Genomic DNA, 21008 nt, shown 5'->3' with positions numbered 1-21008 from the left:
CTCATTCAGCATGTCTCCAAGCACATATTAAAATAATCAGTTTAACGATCACAATGACCCCAGATAAACACAGCAGCTGGAAGATCCATAGCAACAACTCAAATAACATCCTTGCAGAACACAGCACATCACGTGGCTCTCCCAACACCACACCTCTGAAGGTGCTTTCTCAAAGCAACCATGGGAACAGCTTGGACAGAGAGCAGCACACTTTTATGCCTTGTCTCAGCTGCCAGCCTCTGCCCAAGGCCCTAAGAGGCAGGGTCAGCACTCTGCACCACTGCAAGTCCTTGGTGTGATGCTTAAACCTCTAACCCACCAGTCCAGAGAGAAGAATTCTGCCCAATAAACCTTCCTGACATGCAGTAAAATAACACATTTTTTTACTTGCTTGAACCCACCAATATGCTGTTCATTTCGGTGATTGATAGAATTGGGTTATAATAAGCATACTTTATTATTGAAAAATTTAATTTAAGGTTTAAACATAAAACAAATGGTATTTTCAAATCTATTTTAATGGAGACTATCAAAACCATTCCATTGCCATAAGGGAAAAATTCTGTCTCCATATCTGTTATGTATATATGCATAAAATCTTCAGCCTACAAGTCAAAGTCGCCTGTCCTTCTATCAATCCATCATTTTGAAAATAGAATACAGAAAGCCTTATTTTTTCACTTAATTTTCATTAGATTCTTGAGGGAATTAAAATAACACAATAATGGGCAAATGCTGCCACCACAAATCCAAATGACAGCAATGAATCTACTTATGGACAGAATTCGGCCAAAACTCCAGCTTTGAGTGCCAAGTACAGAGCAGACAACCATAAAAGTATTCTTAGAACTCGAGTGTGTCAGGTAGGTAAATAATCTACTTCAAATCCAGACAAGAATATGCATTCCTTCAATTCCAGACTGGTGTTGCCTGGTGCTTACAGTGATGGACTCACCACGTCCATCCTCATCCAGGGTTTCCCTGCCCAGGTGTCAGCTGAGCAATCCTCACAAACACCGTGTCAAAGGACCCAGTCCAGCAACCTGCCAGGACACCTCTGGCCTTCCAGCAGGACTGGGGAGGCACCAGGTGAGTGGGGTGACTCTCCCTTTCTTTGTGCACCTCGTGCCATTCACCTCTCCCACAGACAAACTTGGAGAGATATTTGACAATATATTGAGAGAAGACCTTCATAAAGCTTTTCCCCAGCACTTTCCAGAGACCTCTCCATGTCCAAGGAAGACCTCACCCTTTTTTAAATAAAACACTTTTAAAACAAAAAATTGCAAAAAGATATTGTCATGGCAGCAGAAAATCCTGAGCCTCTTCCCTTCTCCTTCCCCTCCCCTGTCCTTCCCCATGGCTGCAGGTGCCTGCTGTGTGACAAGTTTTCCAGCAGGGTCTTTCAGCCCCATCCTCTCAGCTGCGTGGTTGGAAGATACCTCTGCCCAGCTGGTGGCCTCTGAAAGACTCCCCTGCAGCCCCAGCCAGGGCCACAGCCTGAGCTAAAAGCACTCAGGTCAGGGAAAACAGACGCCCACAGCTGACTATGCTGGCCCCACTCTCCTCAAACCCTTGCTCTGTTCCTGTTGTTTATTTGTGGACATAGGCAAAGCGTGGTTCAAATTTGAATACATTTAAATAAAGTGCCACGTGGCTGCCAGCTTGTTGTTGACCAGGAAGTTCAGCTTCACGCGGAAGCTCAGGTGGGAGGAACGTTCTCATTCATTGTTTCCTTGCATTTTCTTAAAACACCTCAAACCACAGCACCACATGAAAAGCACAAGGTGTTGGCTGGATTCCTTTTTGATAATTTTTAAATAATTTAAATGATGGTCTATATTATAATGGGGTTTGCCCACTGCCCTGATAAGCCCACAGCTTCACCTCTTCAACGGGTCAGACCCTTGGTACATTTTGCCTTGCTGCAGGAAAGAAATTTATCTTTTGCAATGACTTATTGTTTCCCTGGATGTTTCTTTGATGCAGATCTATTGTTTCAGGGGAAAACAAATTTATTCCTTTAGCAGGTTTGTGCCTTCAGTGGAATTTGTCTAAGGAGGTTCCACTGCACAAACACAAAAAGCCCTAATAGATGCAGGTTGGGGCTGCCGCACACAGGCACATGTCAGGTTTGATGACTGATGGTACTTACACAGATTTACACAACAAAAAGTACATTAAAAGGACGTTAAGACTGTGAGCCAATGTCACAAAAGCGTGGAAATTCAAATTTCAGGATTTAAACTTCCAATATTGACAGGGAATGCTGAATATTAAAACAGGCTCCCATTAGAGTGAAGGCACTGAATAATTTTTAATCTAGACTATTAATTTCCTGAAATTTGTTGTTCTCTCTGCCTCTTAAGGCTTTCACATTTTTAATTAACTTTTTGTTGTGTCCTTGTCTTGTAATTTCTGAGTTGCTCCTCCAGTATAATTACATAATATATGCGGCACACGTGATAGCTTAATTGGAAATATTAACCACAATATGCACGGAAATCATAAAAAGCTTCACAAAACTTTGAGAGTAAATGTTTCTACAGCTTTAGGAAGTTTATAAATGGTTGATTCTAGTTTTATTCTCTAATAAAAACAATTACACCTAATGCCAGCCCAACCTGGAGTAGAATCAGGAATAAGGAGAAGAATAATTAGTACCTACAGAATCCCTATCACCACAATGTTATTGGTTTCAGGTGGAAAAACAGATTTAGGCACAGGCAGCCAACATTAACCCCCCTCTCTTTGATCCCCTGACCCCCTCCCCCCGGGTCTGGCATTATCCCTACAAACCCCTTTTGGATCCAAATCTTTCAGATGTTGAATTGCTCTTAGGAGATGGGGAGCACTAAAATAAATAGGAACCGAAGGTGCTTAGAAACGTGTGCAGCCTGGCAGCCTGAAGGATGCGAAGCTAAAAACAGGAAACTAAATTGAATTTTGGTATTTTTTGTAGCATTCAAAAAGATTATTCCCAACTTTATGCCAGGTCTTATCCTGCTGTCAGCTCTCTCAGGCTATTTTACAAGACTTCAGAGGAAAAGCATGAGCAAACCAAACATGCTGTAACCTTAACTCGCAGCCCTGCTGCAAGTTAAACCAGTGGATAAAAAACTCCCCCAATAATGACTACTTGCTCTGCTCTGGAAAGGGGCTGGGACACAGGGATGGAGAGGAGGACGGGGAGGAAAGCAGAGTGCAGTGAGAAAAAGCAGAAATTGCTATTTTGAATACAATTTATGTTTGCTAATTCCATTTCTATCCCTCCAAAAGTGAGGCTCCATCTTAAAGCAAGCTGCAGCCATTTTACCTTCACCAAGAAGGAACAGAAAATAGGATTCTTCCCCAAATAACCCAGAATATTGGTTCATGGACTGATGGGACCTAAGCAATGGTTAATGGATGATTAAGGCCGGAAGCAATTAAAAAGAGGAATTTTTTAAATATCTCAAGACAACTCTGTAACTCCAAGGCCAAAGGAGCTGCCTGTCTCCAGAAGTGCCCTCACATTTTGGTGTTAAACTGGGATTGCAATTCATCAGCCCTTAGACCTGTTATTTCGAAATACAATAATTTATTGGGTTCCATATTTGTTGCATTTGGTTTCCTGCCTGCAGCAGCTTCAGTTCAAATGAGCACAGTGTCTCCCATTTCCTTTCCCTCCCACCCTGTCAGGGCATCGAGCAGCAACACTGAACACAGACCCCAGCATGGCAGAGAGAACAGGGAGGCAACACATGGAAGAGGACACAGCCCAGGGGAAATGCCTCAGTGGTCAGCAAGAGAGAGGCAGAGGTGGGACAGCATGTAGAATATGAAACACATCTTGCAGGGAAATGTGTTTGTAATGCAGGACATGCCAGAGGCTCTCCAAGGCGCCGGTGAAAGAACCTGCACCAGGCACGTGCTGTCCCCACAGAGAAGGACATTGCTGGTACAGGCCCCTCCTGACATTGGCCGGGGCTTGGCGAGGCATTTTCCAGAGCCTGAGGAAAAGCGTGTATACTCATTTATCTGTGCCCTGAGTGGATAATGAATGTACAGGTCTGATGTGCTCCGGAAAGTCTCAGGTTCTGCCAGTGCCTGGAAGCGCATCAGAGATAAGGCTGTTGGTGAAACAATGGGCTTTTCTGGCCATATTTCACGTCCCTGCATCAAAGTCCACTATTCCTTTTTAGGCTCTCCTAAAACTGGGCATTTGAGAATAAGTAGAAGAACATTTCTGCTGAAGGGAGTTGTCTAAGGAGCATCTCAGGTGCTTGAGCATTTTTTTCCCACCAGAAAGTAAAATGGAGTTATTAGAAGGAATTGTTTTCCTCCTCATAGACAAAACCACACACACTGAAATGTGGACACAAAATAACCCAAGATGTGACAGAAAAGAGTCAAACACTCCAACTAGACTGTCTCATCGCCATATGGCCCTGTTCACTTGGAAGCAACCTGCCAATCCTGACCTGAGCAGCTCCCAGAGCTGAAGCCTTTAAGGGGTTGAAATTCGCGGTTAGGCTAAGAAACAGATTTCAGCCTCCACTCTGACTAAAGCCAGCGTTACTGGAACAGTGGCAAGTGCTCGTCATACTGAGCTTCAGCAGAAGACCACTACCAGTAACACTAAAAGCCATGCTGTAGCTGACACATTGTTATGGCAGAGCACGACTGTGTCTCCCAAGTGTCCCCACACTGCCCAGCCCCGAGTTTGGCTCCTTTCCCACACCACCTCCATGTCCCAGCCCGCAGACACCAAGTCGTCCTTCCCTGCAAGGCTCAGAAGGGCACTTTATTCTTTCCAGGTGTCCTGCCCTGGTTTATTTATGGGCTTACTTTCTTCCCTAGTGTGAGAAGCCAGCTGGGAAGGATTGGCAAGACACATTTGGAAGGGGAAAAAATTAGAGACGCTTTTTTCTCTCCAACCTTTGTTCACCTTATCAGCGGGGTATTTTCCAGAGCCTCAGCATCTGCCCCACGAGCAACAATGCACGAAGGCACTGTGTGCTGAAACATGGTCACATCTGATAAACCTGGGCTCTGGCTTAGGATAAACCTCCCATGAGGAACACAAAGGAAGCCAGACTGGTATTTTGTTCTCCAGGGCTTTGGTAAAATCACAGCAAGCCCTACAAAGCCCAGGAGCCATCGCACCTCTTGCAGGCCTGATAAAGTCACCTCCTGTTCCCAAGCCAGTGTGGTGGGGACGGAGAGGAGAGATCCCCTTGCAGTACTGCATCAACCCAAAATGACATCCAGCACCTCCCAACAGTCCAGGAGCCTAGTAATCCTCCAGCTGGATGAATCTCGTTTTTCAAATGGAAATGGCACAATAGAAAGAACCAGTTGTGCATCACCAATGGCTCCTCCAGCTGTAAATTCACACCAGCAGCAGGGAGTCTTTTTTTTTGCTGGAAAAGCGACACAGAGAACGTGTTGCAGCAGCTTAGTGAAGCCCAGAATCCCTGTGGGACTAAACCAAGGCGAAGTTCAGCGGTGTTGGACAGAGCCCACGGGGCCTGTCCTCATCACCGAGCTCCTGCCCTTGGGCTCTTGGTCATTGGAAAGGTGACGTGGGAAACGTGCCAGGAGCTCAGTTTTGAAACACAGAAGCATGAAGACCCTGGAGAAGTTGTTTCTTGAAAGAAAATTAATCTGGGGTTTATCAAAATGAAGTGTCAGATACCTTTATGCTGATGCGAGAAAGATCCTACCCTGCTTGGTTAATGGCAGGTTATTCTTTTTCCTATGCTGTCAACTATTGTTACTGATTGTTAATAGCATTAATATTTCCATCACTTAATTTATTTCATTAATCCCATTCAAGTTTACCATTCCCAGCATATGAACTGTAAATAGCAATAATAATGCCATCAAGGTTAATATCAGTGATGCTGAAGGGTATTATGTAAAACACAGGCTGTGAGCAGCAGCGAGACAGGCGCCTATAAAACCTGCCCGCGCTAGCGGGGGGTGGGTTAAACAAAGGTCTCGCGCAGATTTACGGAATTGCGTTATCTTCTGGAAGAGGTGAAGATTTAATACCCAAAGCCTCCTTTAAATTTCCTATAATGTTCCTTTCTATCCCTTGACTGTAAAAATACAGCCAGAGACATCCATAAGGAATGGCATTTTTAGCTTAAATTATTGAAAGTCTAATAGTGGTTTCAGTTTGCTTCTAAAAGCAAAGGCAATGGCAACAGACAGTTTGTCCCCTTTTAAATCCTGACGTGCAGGTGTTGGGGTGACTCCGAGCAGTGCAAGGAAAACGTCTGTAACTGATCACAGGACAAACAAAATTATGGATGTCCCCTGAAAGCCAAATGCTGGGTGGGAAGGGGGAAGGAGCAACCAGGGGACCCTGACAAGCAAGACACCCACTGTGCTGGCTGTGGCGGGGGTTTCTGGACACTGTTCCTGACAATTCCATGACACTGCAAACCCAGAGTCGCCCTGAGCATAGCACATGGTTGACTGAGAGAAGCAGCGATCCCATCAGCACTACCATACCTGCAGTATTTATTACCTCAGAAATGAAAATACATCTGCTACCTAAAGGCTTACCAGCAATTAAAAGGCTAGAATACTTCTACATGAACAGCCATTCTCACAACTGGAAGGCTCACGGCCCCGAGGGGCGCGGGTCCTCCGTGTTCATCACTGTCATATCCAGGTAACCCAGCACATCAGTGCCCCTTTTCCCATGGAGGCCAAGGTGGGAAGCAGACAGGGATGCCCCAGGGACATCCCTGCTACAGACCCAGCAACCTCAGGAAATACTTGCTAATGCTGCTTTGGAAAAAAAGGGGGTAAAAAAAGATTCAAGAAAGAATTTAAATTTCGGGAGAAAAAGGGAGCTGCTGGTAAAGAGACCACTAAAAACAGAGGCTGAGGGAAAAATGGGGAAAGGGCTCTTTTTGCCCCTCTGGGCAAATCCATCCTCTGGGATGGATTTCTGGAGATAAAGAACACACTGGCTTCCTGCGCCCGGCCAGTAGGATTGAGTATTCACACTACTGGATTTGGGAGGAATTTGTAAAAGAGCCGGAGCTATAAAATACCTTTCTGCTCCTTTTTCATGGATGCTGCTGCTGAGGGTGCAGGAGTCTGCCAGGGCGGGGAATGGAAAAGGACATTTGCCATGGAGGACGGCTTCGTCCTGCGCTGGGAAGTGGCCCATCCACACAGACCCTCCTTTCTTTGTTACATCTGCCATGCCTTGAAGAATTAAATTAGATATACAAGGGGGAAAGAGAGAGGGAGAGAGGGAGAGAGGGAGGGCAAGGGAGGGAGGGAGGGAGAGAGGGAGGGAGGGAGGGTGAGAGGAGAAAAAAGGCTCAGGCAGGAATATATTTCCTATGTCTGGATAAGGGGAAGGATTCGAGGTAATTGCTTGCTTTTCTCATTGTTCTCAGCTGCCAAGCAGAGATTCATAGAGTGTCTGCAAAGATCTCTCTCTTTTTTCTTTTCCTTCTAATTCTTCACCCCCCCGAACCCCCATCTGTCCCAATCCCTATCCCTCCCCTTCCTCCTGCTTATTCCACCCTAGGAGGGAAAAAAAAAAGTAATTTGTCTGTTTTATTTATGATGCAATGAAGGTATGCTGAACGCATCGGGATAACCTGACACTGGTCAAACTATCTGTCAGCAAAGAAGAACTGCCTTCATACTCCAGCGAGTGCATAATTTAACCATTTCTCTCCCGGAGGCCAACGCCAGCCCATCCATTCCCAACACGAGGGTTTGTCACTGCTCCCTCCACGATCAAACCCGGGGCTGTTGGCAAAAACCAGCATTTGACATGTTTTCAATCAACCCTTTATCTTCTCATTTTTGCTAGTCATATACAGATTGTCTGCATGTAATAAAACTTCTCCTTGGAAAAATAGAAAATTATTTAAGATATTCAGATCAAAGCCAGGTCCCAAAACAAGATGGAACACACAAATCTGCCAGCTAGGAAACCAATTCAGGATGGATTTAGGACCCAGATAGAGCCAGACAATTGGATGCTGAGTATGGGGAAGAAACAGTAATGCCTCAGGTCTGAGAGAAGTACAGCTAATCCTTTCCTCCTGATGCACGGGGAGCAACGGCTTCAGCTCCGGGAGAAAATGCAACCCATCCAGTGAGCAGGGTGAGAGGGAAATGGGAGATAAAGGAGGGAGAAAGACAGAGGGAAAAGCAGAAAATATTAGCAAATAATATTCTGGAAGATTAGAATGTGAACCCAGAATAAAAAATTAAAATTAAATAAAATTAGCTGCATATGGTTTTGTTGAGTTTCTTTTTAATTTTAAAAATTCCAACCAAACAAAAATAATCCACACAAGCCCTGTTGAAATGGGATGGAGCAAAGAGGGAAGGGAATTACTACTTTCATCCTACCAGTATGAATTAGTCCCAGTATCTTTCCATGACTCCCAGTACAGCACACATGCTGTGTGTGAGCACGCTGGCTGAGCCGGTGCCAAAGGGGCCATTTCCCAGCACGGACTGTGCCCGCGGTTCCCATCCCAAGGGGACGGGGACTCCCAGGCAGCTCCCCGTATCCCCACAGCTTTGCTGGGAGTGAGGGCAGCTCCTGGCATGAGACAGGAAAGGACTGGGCGAGTTTGAACAGATTTTTGATCTCAGCATAAGCACGGCCCTCAGGATTCGGCCCTGGCCGCGTGTTCCCACAGCGGGAAGCACTGCCAGGCGGAACTGCCTGAGCCCGGGGCTGAGCACACCCGCAGCATTCTGATGTTTAATAAACGACAGAAGAAAGTATAAAATAAATAAGAAGAGATTTTGCCCTCTAATGCGATGCATGCAAGAGGGATCAGGGCAGAACTCCAGGAAATGAGGGCTTTGACGAATAGCTGCTGCTCGGGATCTTATTTATTCCTGAGACACCCCAGCCCTCGCCACCACAATCAGGAAAAGATTTTATGAATGGGAATATCTGTACAAGAGGGAATGTAACATGGAAGGGAGATAATAGGAAGGGTCAGGTGAAAGCCAAGAGGCGGCTCCAGGGCTGGGCAGTGGCACTGCAGGACACCCCAGGGCCACTGTCCAGGGCCACTGTCTGGGGCCAGCCACTTCCTCCAATGGCCAGGCTGCTCACATGGATCTATTTGGGAAGGGGGGATTGCAGATTTCAATTCTGGGTTTATTCTGCATCCCTGAGAAAACACCAACTGGAATTCACATATATTTTCCTTTGTGAGATTATTTAGGAGTCAGTCCTTACAGCTATTTTGCACTTACCTATCAATATACAGGTATGAAACACACATTAAGATAAAAACAAATATATTTGGCAAAACATACAAATAGAGACATAATTTGTTTATGGGGAAGCAATTTATAAATGATGAGATTCTGTAGCAGATCTATCAAAAACAGGCACATGGTGCTGTTTCTCCTGTCATTCAGGAAATCCCACATCCACAGAAAAATGATGAACAATCACGTTTTTCACACAAAAATTGCTCCCTAGTAATTAGTATATTTGGGAATAAAAAGGAAGTCCTTTTTACTTCCTTGTTCACCTGTATTTTTTCACTAGAGAATGAAGAAATACCATGAAATTACAAGCAGCCACACTCCTTTTCATTCACGACAATTTTAAATATTAAAAGACAAGTGGAGGTCAAGCCAGCAGGTACAGATTTTATTGTCAAATCACAACTAAAACCAAAATTAGTTAAAACAATTTAATTTTGCTCAGAAAAGGTACAACGAGACTGAAATATTCTGTGCCTGCTTTTAACTTGTACCAATTCTTAAGGCTGACTCCTAAACCTGTGAACAGGACACCTGTATCTAGAACAGTCACATTAATGTAAAGGCAGGAGCCCCAATAACATTATCCTAATTCTGAACAGGTTGAGTCACGTCCTTAAGTCCACAGGTAAAACCTACCGAAATAAAATTCCGAGTCTTTTCGATTGACAAGGAACTGCACTGTTCTGAGCACTGATTTCTGTTTGGAAATGTTCGTAATTTGTGTTTGCCAAACCAGCCGGGTTATTCCAGTGGGGAGATGGGATCGGCTTTCCGCCTGCCCGAGGTTCCTACAGAAATCTGACGACCCCACTCCACAAGCCCCTTGTTCGGTAACTACTCCACCATTTGAGGTTGCTGCTTCTTCACCTGCCTTGGCTCCACAGAGCTCAAACCATGCATTTAAAAATGGATTGGAACATCCTGAAACACAACTTGTTATTAACAATAATTCTCCCATCCATCCTCCCCATAACACTGAGCACAGATACACCTATAGGAGGGGATTTACTCAAAGCAGTAATATTTTAACCAGTAACTTAGAACAAATGAAAATCATACTTCAGAAAAATCATACTTTCAATTATGTTTGTTAAAACATGTTTTGTAAAAAATCATCCTTGGTAAAATAAAAGAACTCTCATTCCATTTCAAAATGATCAATTTTTTAAAGAAAAGTAGAAAATATTTGCAGAGAAAAAAAAAAAAAAACAAACCAAAAATACTAAAACATGTAACAAAGAGAAACTTTAAAAATAATTCAAAATTCTCATCGGCAATGTAGCAATGTAAAAATTCTCTGGAAGATGGATTTCTATGACATCCAGACCTACATTTGCAGAGCTGGCTCTGAGGATATTTTTGTTTACGTGCTCCTTTGCTGTAATAAAAGCAAATAATAAAATGCTAGAGCTATTTACTGGAACACATCCATGGGGGTTTTTCCACCTCAGATGAGTGATGGCATAGACGGTGCCAGACCATTTCTACCCGGGTTTAAAATAACCCTAAACAATTTCTATAATCTGTTTTCAAGGGCAGCTTGTTGGTAATATGAGATTTTTTCCACAAACTCCAGAATACTTAATTCCTAAACTGTTTTATCGTTTGGTTGCCGAGTATTTCTTTCTCAGAGATGTACTTCAGAGCCTCGCACAGAGAGATCCCAAGACTTCCCTGGCTGAGCTCTTTGTAAGTCTGTCCCTTTCCTATACAGAAGCATGGAAGAAGCACACGGAATAAAGGCTGCTTCCCAGCGCTGTGACAGCCCATGCTTGGGGCTGCAAACCAAAAATAATTCTCTGTATTTGCCCCAATCTGTTGGCTTTTCCCTTTCTGGGATGTTGCCTTAATTAAGCCTTTTTCCTCTCATCTCCATTGCTATTAAATTTTAACCCAGACACGCAGCCTTTCCTTTTTCCACCCTTTTTATGATTCCCGTTACTGCAGCCCCCGGCCCCCCACGTCCCTCCAGCCTCTCGCTCCCCACATTGGATTTTTTCCTCCTTAAATCTCGGTCTCTTCCCGCTGGCCTTGTGCACTACCAGGGAATCATTTGCTTTGATAATTTACATTTTTTTCTCTCCATCTCTCCGGGTTTGGCAGGGGATGCTGCCGGACGCAGCGTCGCTACGGGTGCTGTTCGTGGATGGCGAGTGCCCTCTGCAGGAAAACAGCCCCAGCCAGGAAAAATCCTTGGAAATCAGGGGAAACAGGAGCAAAGAACTCCTGCTTTATTATGATTTTTACTCATTTCATTCTTACACAGACCATCAGCACTGCTGGTCCCTGAGCTGAACTTACCCAAGCTGCTCCATCCCTCCCAGCCCCACGGCCACATCCCAGCCCATTGCTTATGGAACCAGATCCAAGAAGGGTTTTCCTTTCTCAGGTAATGTTTTCTGGCAGGCTCTAAAATCTCTGTCACATTATTTCAGAGCAGAGACACATTCCTGCTTTTGCTGCAGCAAAGCTGTGCAGGATGGATTTTTTATTAGTTTTTGCCAAAAAATAAGCACCTTAAGAAATTCCAAATTAAATCCTGCTCAGACCCCTGTCCAGAATGACAGCTTTTGCTCTGGGTGCTCTGCCCACTCTCCATCTTAAACAGCAAATTCTGATTAGGTTTTATATATATATATATTGATAAAATCAATGCAAAACATTGGCTGGGAGAAAGCTCAAGTGGCAGATTTAAATCGAATACAAAATAAAATAATAATTTTAAAATCCCAACAAAGAGAACACTTTTAAAACAAGTCTCTAACCAGGGCCTCCTGAAAGCCTTTTAATCAAAGGCCAGGTCCCACACAGAGACCCCACTGCCATGGCCATCCCCAGCCACGACTCCATCGCCAGCCACAACCCCAAGCCGTGTATCTTGTGGCAGAGGATGGGATTAGGAAAAACCCTTTCTCTAAAGGAAAAGCATTTTGAAAGACCTCGTCCTTTCCAAGAGCTAATAATGCCTGTGCAGCACAATAGGCATCGCTCACCGTGCCACGGGCAGACTCCCAGGCTCCTTTCTCTGTCTCCCCCTTTTTTAAGGATATCACTTATGCAAACCTCACCCGGCCTCTGCCTCGAGATTGTATATCAGAGCAGCAGGGGGGCTGATGAAGTGCTCATTTTTTTACATCAGTCTTATAAATTGCTCTCCCCATTAATTGTTTCCATGGAAACAATGCATTTGGCTTGGATGGGGATCCTGAAAAATTTTTAATGGGATTCTTAAAAATGTGCAGGAAGCAGGTGGGGGGTAGAGGAGGTGCTCTCAAACACACTCAAAATAGATCCAGCATAAGTTCTACCAACATGTGCTGCTAATTGCTTGTGGCCCAAAGCTGCCGAGCCTGGAGTCAGTTGAGGATCTGAAAACATTATTCAAATGACCAGGAAAAAAAGCACCAAAAGGGCAAGTACAGATTACGTGACAGCAGAGATGAGAATTTCCAAACACCTCCTGGCAAAACACAGCCATGAGACCATGACCAAATAACAATTCTTTAATGTCACAGCCTTAACTAATAATTTAAGCATGAGCAGTCCTTGATAACCCATCAGATCCTCCAGCGAATGCGGGGCTCTGCGCGGAACCGCCGCGCTGACAGGGACAGCAGTAGCAACATGGCCGTGCACACCCACCTTCCCCTTCCCCACTCTTCCTACGCCTGAGAGGATTTTTCTTTTAATTTTTTTTTTCCCCAGCAGGGAAAGTATTTGTATTACAGGGTATGAAACTAGTCCAACATGCAAGCTTATTTAATTTGGAAAATGTGTGGCTAAATGCCACTTGTTATGGGATTAGTTAACAGCTGCAAGTCTGCTACTGTGGAAAGAATTTTTTTCAAGGGAAAAAAAAAAAAAAAAAAGAAAGAAAAGGATTTAACTGCGAGCTGCTATGTGCTGTCTCCCAACGGTCTGTGTGGATTTTTGAGTTCCATCGGGTGTCTCAGCTCTCGGTGGGGTTGCCCTCACTCCACTGTCGGCTGGAGCCATCTACACTTACACGAGCTCCTCCCAAGTAGCTCCAAGTGTTAGCAGCGAGCCTGGAACTGCCGGAGCTGCCCGGCACGTTGAGAGGAGCCAGCCCAGCCCCACGGCGTGATCAGCAGCAGCTCCGGCCTCCCTCCGGCACGGCCGGCTCGGCCCAGCCACCCTCTGCCTCCAGTCACAGACACCCACAAGCGTCAGGTTACTGGCAGCTCTCAAGTTATACCTCCAGCTAATCCCGCAGTGCAGACAGGCTCTAAATTACTTGTTAAAAATCCTGTCCTCACCCTCAGTGTCCTCTGGTGTCCTCCATCAGAGTGCTGCTAATGAAGGAGCAGATCATCTTTAGCACATCAGTCACACAAGCCAAACCCACCAGTCACTTTATTTTCCATGACTTCCCTGCATGACCAGAACAGATATTTCCATGCAGATGCCAAGAAGCAAGTTCCTAAATCATAACTTGCTCCTCCCAGCCCCAGAGCGCTTCTCATTAGTATCCATTGCTGTCCTCTTTCCTACTCAGGAACACCTTATCTTAGAATCATGGAATGGTTTGGGTGGGAAGGGACTTTAAAGCTCATGCAGTCCCACCCCTGCCCTGCGCAGGGACACCTGCCACAATCCGAGGCTGCTCCAGCCTGGCCTGGGACACTTCCAGGGATCCAAGGGTAGCCACAGCTTCTCCACAGCCTCAATTGTTGAGTATTAACCACAAATCTGGTGCTCGGTTCCAGGCTCAAGGAAGGACACAGAGTCACTCCAGGAGCTGAGAGGAGCAGCCACCTCCCAGGGAAGAAGCTTGCCACAAATCCTCGCCTTGGAGAGGCGTGAGGAGGAGGATGGCTGGGAGGGGAGGAAACGCACTGCTCAGCACAGCGGAGGCTGCTCAGACAGTGTCGCTTCCCATTCCAGGCTCTGCATCTCACTGCTGCTCAACCTACAGCACAACAGTCCGAAAGGTTTTCATGGTAAAAGCCATAACAAAGGAAATCAATCTGTTTGTCACCCCCTATGACAGATATGACCCAAATTATCTTTGCAGAAGATGTATCCTAGTGGATCTACTGCTCAGGGGGCAGGAGGACTTTGTGCTTCTGGGCACCAAATGCTTGAGGCATCCGAGTAAGCCACAGCAGGGAGGGGGACAAAGGGGTTGGCATCAAACCCCTGTAAAATTGCCTGTGCCTGCAGCTGTCTCAGATCAGTCATCTCTGAGCAGAAGGCAAATGTGTGCTTCTCCCAAGGCTTTGGGGGGCTTTTTCCAGCCCTTGGACCTCTGGAGGTCTATCTCTCCACCTTAGAGCTTCTAATAGAAACCACAAATGGGGGTTTCTTCAAGAATAACTTGAAGAAAGTACTTTGCAGCCAGTCCTTGGAGCAGAGGAAAGCCTGTACGAGGCCTGAGCTCACCAAACCCCCTGTATTAGCTCCAGCCAGTCTCTGCAGAACTGGTGCTATCTATCCTAGCTGAAATTTTGTTTCAATCCTGTATTTATTCCCATAATGCAGAAACAACACAAAGATAGTCACATCACACGGCAGGAAAATTCCTCTTTGCCTGTTTCTTTTGGATACCATAACCCGATTACTTTCATGTCACATGCACACAAATGATCACACTGTGCTGACACACACCCTGCAATTATGTGGACACAGATGGATGTCACGTGGCATTTTTCTGCTGGAAGTGATACCGTGAAAGGGGGAGGACAGAGGTAACTGGACCAAGTTTCTTAAAATCACATTTCTGTTATACCATGCCAATTACTTGGCCACATCCTGAACCAGTGTGCATCTGCTCAGCACAACCAAGAGCAGACTGTGCAGGAAAAGCTTTTCCCTTGCTGAAGATCACCGAACCGGAGGTCACAGCCAGGCTCCCCTGTGGCTGCACACCCCTGAAAAGGGAGCAAGTGCAGGACCATGGGGTGCGGTGGCTGCCCCGGCAGCAAGTGCAGGCAGAGGCTGCGCCTGAAGCTTTGTGCTCAATGGCCCCAGCAGACATGTAATACTGATGAGCACGGTGTGCTGAGACAAGGTACTAGCAGAGGGGCTGGGAAATGCCTTTGAAAGAGCTTTAAAAAGCACTGGAGATAAAAGCTACACATACACTTCTTAAGTGTATCAATATCTCACTCACAGCGATGAGCAGCGAACTAGCCCAGGGTTCCTGGTACTTTACAGGGCTGCATAAACTGGATTTGCCATTTCAGTTAACAAATATAATCCCCCCAATAAAATTTTAAATAAGTGGGGCATTATGACTCTTTTCACAAGCAAGGCTCCCAAAGTCACGTGTGAGTGTTCAAGCAAGCAGCCCCAGCCCTGTGCCCCTGGGTACGTCATCGCACAGCACAGACAGGGAGAGTCCCTGTCCTGGGAAGAGCATCAGCAAATTGAAACTTCAGGCACATCCCCAGCTCCACTGGGACCTGCACGCAGCAGATGCTACAAGTGGAAAGCAGCGTGCAGAAGAAGACTGTCATTTCCTTCATTTCCTTTATCTTAAAAGGGCCCAGACTGGGTAAATTCTGTTTCTCATAACTCTACAGCAAAATTTTCGTTTTCTGTGATTCCTTTTTAAAAATGACAGAACAAAAATCCTTGTTTCCAAAGCTGGAGGTTTGCAGCCTCCCTTTCCCCAGGAGGGGCTAGTGAAGGTTTTTTCCATTTGTCTGCATTTAAAGCTGGTCCACTTTAAGAGAAACAAGTGAGAATTGGGTTTTACCATTTCAGAAATGAAAGGTATTTACCCTCAAGACAATAAAAGATCTTTTAAACCCTGCTGATGCAGGGGAGGAAATGGGAAGCTTCCAAATGTAAAGCTCCAGCCCTGCACAACCAGCCCCGCTCCTGTTTAGGTGTGGAGTTCACTGAAATCTATACCATTTTTCACCAGCACAGTCACACATCAGAGTTCCATATCTGCATTTTTTATCAATGTAAAATCTGCTTTCAAGAAGAAAACATTCTTCACAGCAAATTCAAAGTTTGTCCAGTTTAAAAGTTATTTAATAGACTCATAGAATGGTCTGGGTGGGAAAGGACCTCACAGCCCATCTCACTCCACCCCCTGCCATGGGCAGGGAACTCCTTCCACCATCCCAGGTTGACCAAGCCCCGTCAAACCTGACCTTGGACACTTCCCAAGCATGGGGCAGCCACAGCTGCTCTGGGCACCCTGTGCCAGGGCCTCCCCACCCTCACATGGAAGAACTGTTTCCCAATATCCCATCCAGCCCTGCCCTCTGGCAGGGGGAAGGCATGCCCTGTGTCCTGTCCCTCCATCCCTTGTCCAAAGTCCCTCTCCTGGAGCCTCTTTAGGCACTGGAAGGGGCTCCAGGGTCTCACTGAGGCCTTCTCTTCTCCAAGCTGAACAATCACAATTCTCTCAGCCCTTCCTTAGAGGGAAGGTGTTCCATCCCTCTAAATATCATGGTGACCTTCTTTTCTCCCACCTCATGAAGTCACACAAAGCAAATCCCAACTGCTCCCCAGAAAAAACAAGAGCTATTTGCTAAAGCCCTGATAATGTTTAAAAATATATAGTCAAACATCATGCTAAGTGGAGGCCTGATAAATGAAAGTCCATCTCTTACACTAACCTTCGAGGTAAAATTAATAATTAATTAGTAAAGCCAGGACATGGAATGATTGCTATCAATATTTTAATGCTTTTACTGCTAATTTCATTCTCCCTCCGTATTCTGCTGCTGGAGAAGCAGAAGAGCTGTGTGTGCACTTTCAGTGCAGTCCCTGCCTCAGGGCCAGTGCTGGAGGAGCAGTGTCACCCACAAGGGTGCCCCAAACGTCCCTGCTGCCAGAACCCAAACCCAGTGTCCATCTTTGTTACGTGTGTCTGGCACCGGCACGTTCCAGCCTTCCACGGCATCAGCTCCAAGCCAGGGCCACTCCTATGGAGCCGGCAGGCAAAACTAGAAGGGGTTTAATGAAGATAAGCAAAACTCAACTGAAATCTTCCTCAAGCATTAGAAATACCTATTCTCTCTCCTACAAGGTAGCAAGGGAAACTTTGGCCCAAGAGGAAAACTGCTGGGAAAGTTGTGAGGAGGTGACTCCAGGCGGGTGCCAGGGCCCAGGAGCCAAAGGAAGGGAAATGAGTGCTGCCCTCACTACTGGAAGGCAAAGTGTGTCCTGCCTGCTTTATTTAGTCTTTATTAGTCTAATGAGGCTGTTTCCTGGGAGTTTAATTACCATAATAGAGACAATTCCTTTCTTAACCCTCTTTACAGTCTGGAAGAAAAAGAGCCTCTGACAGAGGAATGTGGAACACGAGTGATGCTGTGTTTGCACCAGCCCGAGCAGAGCCCCCAGAGCCCTGACAGCTCAGGCACGTGGCCACAAAGCTCCCCCCGTGGGGGGGTCCCTGCCATGGGGGGGTCCCAGCCAGGCTCCAGTGTCCACCCTCACCCAGCACCCCGTGAATGGCCGAGCTGGAAGGCAGTGCCGCAGAGTCTGCTGCAGAAAAATTAAGAGCACATGATTAATGCTACATAAAATGTGTGGGTTCCCAGCCCTTTGAAATCATACCTCTTCATAATTTCCATTTACAGTTTACTAATGAAATTAGATATGGTAAAGGGTTCCTTTCTTTCTTTTTTCCCTTAAATTGACTGTACATTTTTTTAGAGTTAAATCAACATATTTTCCATTCCATATTCAGCAAGAAATCAGACAATTAAATGTGAGGGGTTTTTTTTCTGCTGCTGCTAAGAGATATTTCCATGGTGTTGTCATAATACATACAGCAATTTACTGTATTAGATTTACATGTCTGTTACTCTGCACAACAGATACAACAGATCAGATTAGAACAAGGTAAAGAGGCAGCAAGGATGAAAAGCAGCAGCCCTAAGAGGAGAAAACACACAGGCTCTGAAAAGCCACAGCAGAGCTGTGCTCACCCAACCACAAGGCTCTCCCAGCCCACTTCATGCACAGCTACACAGTCCAGACAACACACTGTAAAAGCAATTGCTAAACCCAGAATAAACCTGTGCCAGAGTCCAAAATCCAAAACAAAAAAATCCTTGCCTAATTTTCTTCTAATCCAGCCTCACAGAAGGGATAAGGCACAAAGTCCTGATTCCTGGGCACCATGGTGTTGATGACAGGAAGCCATTAAAACATCACTGTGAGGTCACAATCAGATTAAATGAGACCGGAGACAAAGGGTCATGCTGGTGTGACACATGCACAGTGTCCGGGTGAGTTTCACATGTGCTGTGTCCAGGTGTGTTGCACACGTGCACCGTGCCCAGGTGAGTAACATGCCATGCCCACTGCAGCCCCAGGTGAGTCCCTCCCAGGACAGCTCTCTGGCACTGCTGGCCTCTGGGACCGCTCACTGAGCACTGTCCAGCAACCGTCGTGAGGGAATTCTCAGATTCTACTCTTTAAAAACATGGGGGGGAATGGGTGTTTACATAGCTGTTACCTTAACTAACACTGGAACTGTAAAATGCAGGTGAAATGAAATAACTAAAGGCATCTCCCCTGAAATCCTGATCGCAGAGTTGGCCCAAGAGCAACAGGATTTGGGAGCCTCGCATTCTGATGCCGCACGTTTAGATGAACGCTATCTTTTCCGCAGTGCAGTTTGAAGGTTTGGGCTTGGCAGTAAGAAACTGCACTCTCACTAAAATTCATCCATGGATATCCCCTTTGAACGCTTCTTGGATGGTTATTTTCACTAACATTGTGTTTATTAGCAGAACAGAGGGAGGACTGTAAAGCAGGATCACGGGAGAGTTTGATTTCCAGGCAGTGATGAATGGCGGGGGAGGCCAGGTCACCCGGCTGCAACATCAAAGGGGCGACTGAACCAGCAGCACACTTGAAGTTAGTTAAAATGCCATCACCATTTTCTGAGTTTTGCTTTTTTCTTACATTTAAAGAAATTATATTCCCTAGTGCTGGCCTCAGCCATTATTTCCAAGTCTCTGATGATACCCAGGACTCCATAAAGGCATTACCTGCTGGTGTGCCAAGGAGGATTTGCCACATGGTTTAATTGTGATATGATGCACTCCTGTCCTCGCCATGTCATTTAAAGAGCTTCAGCAATGCACTTTATGCACCTTCCCATGGGTCTGCCCCATCCTAAGGCACCAGGATCAAACTACCAAGGTATTTGTGTGGGGCTGGTTCCTTTCAGGCTAAAACTGGACAGATTCTTTCAGAGCTCTGCCCTCCTTTTCTGTTAATAGGAGTGAGGAACCAGTTGTTCTTGGGGTAGCACATAGCAAGAGAGGCAAGTGCTAAGCCTTGGAGCTGAACCAGACACAGGCTAAGGAAATACAGTTGTCTACTATACACACGGTTAGCAAAGGTAAAAACGGTTTCAATCCGACTACTAAGCACAAGATATGCCAGACTGCTTTGGGTTGGAAGGGACCTTACAGCTCATCCAAGGGAAGTGGGAAAGGACATTCCTGCCTTGGGAAAGGACACCTTCCACTATTCCGGGGTGCTCCAAGCCCCATTCAGTCTGCCCTTGGACACTTCCAGGGATGGGGCAGCCACAGCTTCTCTTGGCACCCTGTGGCAGGGTGTCCCCACCCCCACAGGGAAGAATTGCTTCCTACTATCCCAATTAACCCTGCTCCCTAAATATGTGCATTCAATATTCCTAAATAATTAATATGTGCATTGAATGAACCAAGTCCTCAGTCAAGTCTTACTAAAGGCGGGTGGAACACAGAGAAGACCTGCGGTAGATCACACACACCTGCTGGGGCCTCTCCTTCACTGGCTCCTCCGTCTGCCGTGGCTCAGCGGGGCTCTGGCTTTCCCTGGCGGCTCCTTCCTGCAGAAGTTCTCCGTCCCTGGCGAAACGGACCCGTCCGTAACGTGTCCATCCCTTCCATCATTACGTTTAAACGGTAAAGGTCGCTGATTTTTGTAATTAAGAGCTCTTCGTGTGCGCCACGTTCCCACGGCGCCGAGCCCGCTCCGGCCGCTCGGGGCCGGCGCGTGCCCCCTCAGGGAGCGCGGCGCGTGCGCCTTCCGCGTGCCCTCCGCGTGCCCCTCACGCGTGCCCCTCACGCGTGCCCCTCACGCGTGCCCCTTCCGCGTGCACCTTCCGCGTGACTTCCGCGTGCCCTCCGCGTGCCCTCACGCGTGCCTTCCGCGTGCACCTTCCGCGTGCCCCTCACGCGTGCCCCTTCCGCGTGCGCCTTCCGCGTGACTTCCGCGTGCCCTCCGCGTGCCCTCCGCGTGACTTCCGCGTGCCCCTCACGCGCACACATATAGACACACGGAGACAAAGACAGACCCACAGACACACAGACACAGACACACAGACACATACACACATAGACACACACCCACCCACACACACACACACAGACACACCCACACACCCCCCCACACCCACACACACACTCACACCCACACCCACCCACACGCACCCCCTCCGCACCCTGCGCGTGCCCGCGCTGTGCGCTGGCGCGGGGGCACCAGGGGGCAACCTCGGCCCGGGAACGGGCGCGGCCGGGCCGGGCCAAAGGCGGGTGGGTGAAACACAGCAAACACACAGCAAACACACAGCAAACACACAGCAAACACACAGCAAACACACACACACACAGAGCAAACACACAGCAAACACACACACACACACAGCAAACACACAGCAAACACACACACACACACACACACAGAGCAAACACACAGCAAACACACAGCAAACACACAGCAAACACACACACACAGCAAACACA

At 46.7% G+C, this 21008-nt stretch overlaps 1 protein-coding gene and 1 long non-coding RNA gene across 3 annotated transcripts in view; one reads left to right on the top strand and one right to left on the bottom strand.

Moving 5' to 3' along the window:
- ZFHX3 (zinc finger homeobox 3) overlaps nt 1–20453 on the bottom strand; it is a 447971-nt gene extending 427518 nt beyond the window's left edge. The window contains 2 exon segments of the mRNA XM_053987325.1: nt 20015–20289; nt 20424–20453. The gene's annotated coding sequence lies outside the window, so the exon portion shown is untranslated.
- Nucleotides 18460–19196, top strand: LOC128812747 (uncharacterized). 2 transcript variants are annotated; one of them, XR_008438824.1, is made up of 3 exons: nt 18460–18545; nt 18752–18889; nt 18999–19196. It is a non-coding gene; the product is annotated as an uncharacterized LOC128812747 (long non-coding RNA). The 2 variants fall into 2 exon arrangements; XR_008438825.1 differs by having other exon boundaries at nt 18996–19196.
- Nucleotides 20454–21008: the final 555 nt, after the last annotated feature.

Source organism: Vidua macroura, chromosome 11, assembly GCF_024509145.1.
Source record: "Vidua macroura isolate BioBank_ID:100142 chromosome 11, ASM2450914v1, whole genome shotgun sequence".
NCBI classification, from domain to species: domain Eukaryota; kingdom Metazoa; phylum Chordata; class Aves; order Passeriformes; family Viduidae; genus Vidua; species Vidua macroura.
Note: the sequence above shows the minus strand (reverse complement) of the source record. Positions and strands in the feature narration are given on the sequence as shown.